Consider the following 6,146-nt stretch of genomic DNA (forward strand, 5'->3'; position numbering starts at 1 on the left):
GCGTGTATTATATATGTATATATATATATATATAAAAGAAGACAAACTACCCTATTCAAAAATGGGCACAAGATTTGAACAGGCATTTCACAAAAGAAGATAAATGAATAGCAAATAAATCCACGAAAAAGTGTCTAACACCATTAGTCATCAAAGAAATGCAAATTAAAACCAAAATGAGATCTGCCAAAGTTGATGAGGATGTGGCATAACCAGAACTCTCATATATTGTTGGTAGGAGTGTAAAATGATATAGCCACTTGGGAAAAAGAGCTAGCAGTTGTCTTATAAAACTAAACGTATACCTATTATATGATACAGTAATTCCATTCTTATGTATTTAACCAAGAGAAATAAAAATATATATCTACACACACACACACAAAGTACATAAGAATATTTATAGTAGCTGTATTCATAATAGCCAAAAACTGGAAACAACCCAAGTGTCCATGCTACTACCACTGCTTGTCTCAAACGAAAAACACCACATTCTTTCCCTAGTAAGATCATTGCTCCTCCTAAACCTGGGACTGGGTTAGAACACATGGTAGCAGGGTTACAGAAGACAGTCTGATGTGGACCCAAAGGAGCTTCTAGTGAGAACTCAGAACAAGCAAGGGAGGATTGCTATGTTACAAATATCCAAAGTGGGGTAACTGCCTGAGAGGTCACATGGGACAATCCATTGGGATGCAGAAAGAAGCTATTAGAAATCTAATTTATCAAAACAAATGAATTAATACTACTATTTAATAGGAGCCCTGGTGGCGCAGTGGTTAAGACTTGGCTGCTAACCAAAAAGGTTGGCAGTTCGAATCCACCACCTGCTCCTTGGAAACACTATGGGGCATTTCTACTCTGTCCTATAGGGTCGCTACGAGTCGGAATCGACTCGATGGCAATGGTTAACTATTTAATATGTGGGTTGGGGTGACCAAACATCCCAGTTTGCCTGAGACTAAGGGATTTCCCAGAACACATGACTTTCAGTGCTAAAACCAGGAAAGTCCCAGGCAAACCAGGACAAGTTAGTCACCCTAATTCGGACTAATGCTGGTGTCCCTGTTTGGTCATGTGTGACCAATGATTCTTAGAATGTCCCCAAGGACAAAAGGCAGTTACGCATGGGTGAGGGGAGTGGGGTTATGGGGGTGTCCTCGTTCAGTTCATTCACTTCTATTATATTACAGCATATTGAGGTTTACTTGTCATGGGTGATAGCAGCATGATTAATTTTAGATAAACAACATCTTTAAATCATACAATCTATAGGAGACTCTTTTGTACCACAAACAGAATCACTGATTATCTCATGGCAAAATACCTCCAAGGAACTGTTCAACTTAAAAATGAATTCTATATTTTTTAAAATACAAGCATACCAAATTTGCTGATCTTTTTTGGTTGATAGGTTAACTGTCCAAGATAAACTATCTGCAGATATTTTATTAAATAATAAACACGATTCACATTTAGTCTGGCCTGTCAAGGTAAAGGTAATATTTTAATGATGCTTTTCGAAACTCACACAATGGGGAGAACGTTTTGAAAACGGAAGTTTAGTGGATGTTTAGGAATGTTTTCATCATTATGTGCTATTGTTGATAACAATGTGGTAGGTACGTGTCACCTATGAAAACTCTCATATCCACATACTCTTAAAAAAATGTGGAGGCAGAATTTTTAGCTTGTCAAAACTTTTTCCAAATAAAGAATTTGGGTGGTTTTGAGTCATTGTGTTGAAAATATAAAAAATGCAACACGTTCAATGAGTTTGCAAGACTGGTTGGCATCAGCTAAGACTGAAATTTACAAGCCAAGTTTAAAAAAAGAAAAACTTTCGCGTAATTAGTGGAAGGAATTTTTAAATGATTTTTGTGTTTCAGATAGCATAGCCCATGATATACTATTTTTGCTTGAATATAAATATCTTTATAGGGTATCTCTTTCAGCTGTGACACCCATCCAAACAAAATACTAAAGGCCACTGATCAGAACCAGATCTTCAAATTGGTGTATCACAAAGATTTCCAAAAATGATTAAGCATATTTAATAACATTTCTCCTTTTAAGTATTATTTTTAGTTAATAGAGTCGGAACTAAAGGATTTTTGTACCATTAATAAATGAAATAATTATTTAAAATATTATTTATTTTACATTTACCTCATCTTTTTTAATTTCTATTATTGTGAATGTTTTATAATGGATATTATATCCACAGAGTTGTTCAGGGATACAATTTATAAATAACTCAATATACATATATGAGAACGGATACTCATACTGAAAAGAGACCACTGAGCTAGAAAACTATCTCAGAGCAGGTATCTGTCATAATTTACGATGTTTGCCTAGCCCAGAGTTGGCACTCAACAAAACATGTATTGAATGAGCGAATAAAATCCATTCTACCACGGCCATAGCCATACATGGAAGAATTAATAGATTAAAAGAAGCAGCCTATGGAAGTTTCTACCCAAGCATTCAGGAAAAAGACTTCTGAGAAGTATCATGTGTCTAGAAGCCCAAGAAAGGAAACACCACTATAATCAACTTGTAATCATCCATATCAATATTTAGGAGCAGTGAAATATAATAGAGAACTTCCTAAATTAACTCAATTCAAACAGATATTATTGAGTGTCGCATATTTGACTCACTAATGAAGCTGATACAAAAGAAGTTATCCTACTGTTCCTGATGTCAAGAAACTCATGTGTAGCTTTAGAACATGGCTTCACTTTTCCACTTAAGATGGGTACAGTCTGATGTTCTGAGAATTTGAACCACTCAGTAACGTGATTTTGTCATTTTGTAGCTGTCCAGCTTCTTCACATTGCCACATACTCACCTCATCCTTGCTTTCCCATTTTATACTGGAAATGGACAGCTTCATGGATCAGAATCTTGTAAAGCATCAATTTACATCAAGCTGGCCACCCTCTTCACTTTGCAGACTGGGTAAGCACAAAAGAGGGGTTAATGCACTCAGCTGCCAACCAAAAGATTGGCGGTTCAAGTCCACTCAGAGGTGCCTCAGAGGAAAGCCTTGATGGTCTGCTTCTGAAAAATAGCCATCAAAACCCTATGAAGCACAGTTCTACTCTGACACACATGGGGTGGCCATTAGTTGGAGTTGATTTGACAGCAACTGGTTTTTAATGCAAAGTACATTTTTAAAAGATCTCGCCCTAGAGTTGAGCCTCACTCAATCTCTTTCCTTCAATTTTTTTTTTCTGGGTTGTGATCTACATGAAGAATAAACAAAAAGGGAATGATGGTGGTAATTAAAATTGAGCTAAATCACTGGAGGATGTATCATTGTCCCCCAAAAATCTGGAAACAAGACATACCTCAGAATAGAGTGAATAATTACAAGACAATTACCCCAGTAATAATTAATAATGAAGGTAGTGAGTTTAGAGGCTCTTAGCAACTCAGATAATCACCAGGAAAAGGAAGCCTCTACTCTGGCATATAAGGTCGCTATGAGGCAGAAGAAGCCCTGGTGGCACCGTGGCTGGTTGATTGGCTGCTAACCGAAAGGTCAGTGGTTTGAACCCACCAGCTGCTCCATGGGATAAAGATGTGGCAGTCTAGTTATGTAAAGATTTACAGCCTTGAAAACCCTATGGGGCAGTTCTGCTTTGTCCTATAGGGTTGCTATGGGTCAGAATTGACTCAGTGGCAATGTGTTTATGAGTTGGAATTGACTCAACGGCACACAACAACCATATTGTTACTCATTCCAAGGATTGGTCTTAGAGAGGAGTGACTGGCTTGTTAAATTTCCATTTCATTGTGCTGGCAGACTCCCCTGCAACATGCCCTTGCCGCTGGGTCCCAACTGATGGACTATAAGAGCCTGCTGCAGAAACACCGAGGATAGAACTTATCCCTGGACAGCTAGCATCATGAGAAGTTACTCACGTAACAGGAGTAACAGGAAGGGCAATAGGGTTGAAAATATTACCTTCCCCTTCTCCTGTGGGTCAAGCCCACTGGCCTCACATGTTCTGCTTGGGAGAACTAACCACAGACATAGCAAAAACAAAAACCCAAACCAGTTGCTGTGGAGCCGATTCTGACTCATGGCGACCCCGTGCGTGTCAGAGTAGAACTGTGCTCCATAGGATATTTGGTGGTTGATTTTTTCAGAAGTAGATCGCCAGGCCTTTCTTCTGAGGTGTCTCTGGGTGGACTTGAACCTCCAATCTTTCAGTTAGCAGACGAGAGTGTTAACCATTGCACCACCCATGGACTCTGCAGGCATAGAGGGGGCTGGTTTTAGCTTCTCCTGCAGGAGATCAAGTGGCAAAATCAACAAGACAAGTGTAAGCTCCTTCTATAATGATACTGTCTGACATGGGACCGAAAGCTAAAGGGGATTAATTTGTTAAGAAATACAACAGTTTGGCACAGAAAAGTCTCCGCAAATCTTTACTGAAAATGTTTCTATCTTAGCAAAATAACCCAGGAAGAGATCTAGATGGACTACTACAGCCAGGACATTTGACCTCAAGATAAAAAGAGGAAAAGATACCATTTAAATCTTGGCAAATATGTACTTTATTTCTTTGCTAGTTTCTGCCAACTCATACTCCCTCTTGGAGAGTGCTTCTGCATCCTCTCAAATCCTCAGGAAGTATAGCCAAAAAGACTTGCATAGTGTTTTTTATAGAAAACTAGGGCTTCTAATCAAATAGGCCTGAGACACACACCCTCCTCCCTTCTCTCACCTACTCATCACCACTATCAGCAAAGATGTAAATTTACCACCAAAAATGTTGTCTTAAGATTTTAAATCTAAAAATTAAGTCTGAATAAGAAGAATTCAAAACTGGGATTTTAGACAGATCCTGAGAAATCTGTATCAAAATAAACCAAAGTAGAAAAAAGAATTTTTAAGTAACTTTATCCAGAAGTTTTTGTTTAAAATGGCAAAGAAAATACATCAAAGAAACGTCACTTCCCAGAAAATCCATTTCTTCTACATGGATTCCACCAACAAATGTGTCTGCCTAATGGTGACAATGGCATCATTGGTGGGCAGAGGTGCCAGTTGCCAAAGAACACAACCACTATTGGGAGCTAAAACTCACACACACACACACACACACACACACACATAACAAAACCAGTTGCTGTCAAGTTGATTCTGACTCATAGTGACCCTATAGGACAAAGTAGAACTGCCCCATAGGGTTTCCAAGGAACAGCTGGTGGATTCAAACTGCCAACCTTTTGGTTAGCAGGGGAGCTATCAGGAGCTAAGTCCCCTACAAATCTGATATTTCTCCAGCAAAATAAATAAATAAAAATTGAAATGAAACCTAATGGTACTTCTCGCTAAGACTCTAGGAACCCCAGGAAGGTTGGTCTTTGGATGGAGGTGGCTTGTGGGCACTTTCAAGACACCAAAGAAGCACACGGTTGACAGCGCTCAGCTAGTGACCATTCGGCAGAGGGTCTGGAGGTCTGTCTGGTGGGACAGAAGTGGCCAGGCAAACACATCATTCATCCCGTGGAAAGTGCTCAGCTTTCCTTGCAAGCATCCCACAAGGAGAGCAGCAAAACCACCTATTAAAGCAATCTTTTTTTCTTAAGTTTATTGTCGTTCTCAGTAACCAAGTGATCTGGAGAGAAACCATTCCTTGGCCCTCCTCTCCCCATATAACTCAAACTTTCCCTCCCCCAGATATCCCCTACTCCAACATATACACACACCCTCTTCCCCATCCATCATCTTCCCATCACTGACCCTGTCCCCACCCACCTGAAGTCCCTATTCCTGAGCCCTCCCTTTTCCTCCCCCTCCCCACCCACCCATCATCACACTGAGCCCCAGGTCTTGAGATTTCGCTGCCCAGACCGTGAATCTGGCCAATGCTGAGAAGAATAAACAAAGGAGCAACTGTAGGAACTGAGAGCTCAAGGACTCTGGCATTGCGTCTGCCCTTGGCTGCCCGTCCGGGAGTGCTGGCAGGGCTCGCCTTCCCGCAGGGCACCCCACACATCTCAGAATGACAGAGGGTGTAACCAGCACTAGTACCTCGGCACTGCTGCTCCGGTGAAGCTACAGGCACCCCAGAGAAGGGGCCTGCTCCGAGGACTGAACCGTGGCAGAAATGAGAGCACCT

This window comes from Trichechus manatus, unplaced genomic scaffold (assembly GCF_000243295.1).
Source record: "Trichechus manatus latirostris isolate Lorelei unplaced genomic scaffold, TriManLat1.0 scaffold00094, whole genome shotgun sequence".
Classification (NCBI taxonomy): Eukaryota; Metazoa; Chordata; class Mammalia; order Sirenia; family Trichechidae; genus Trichechus; species Trichechus manatus.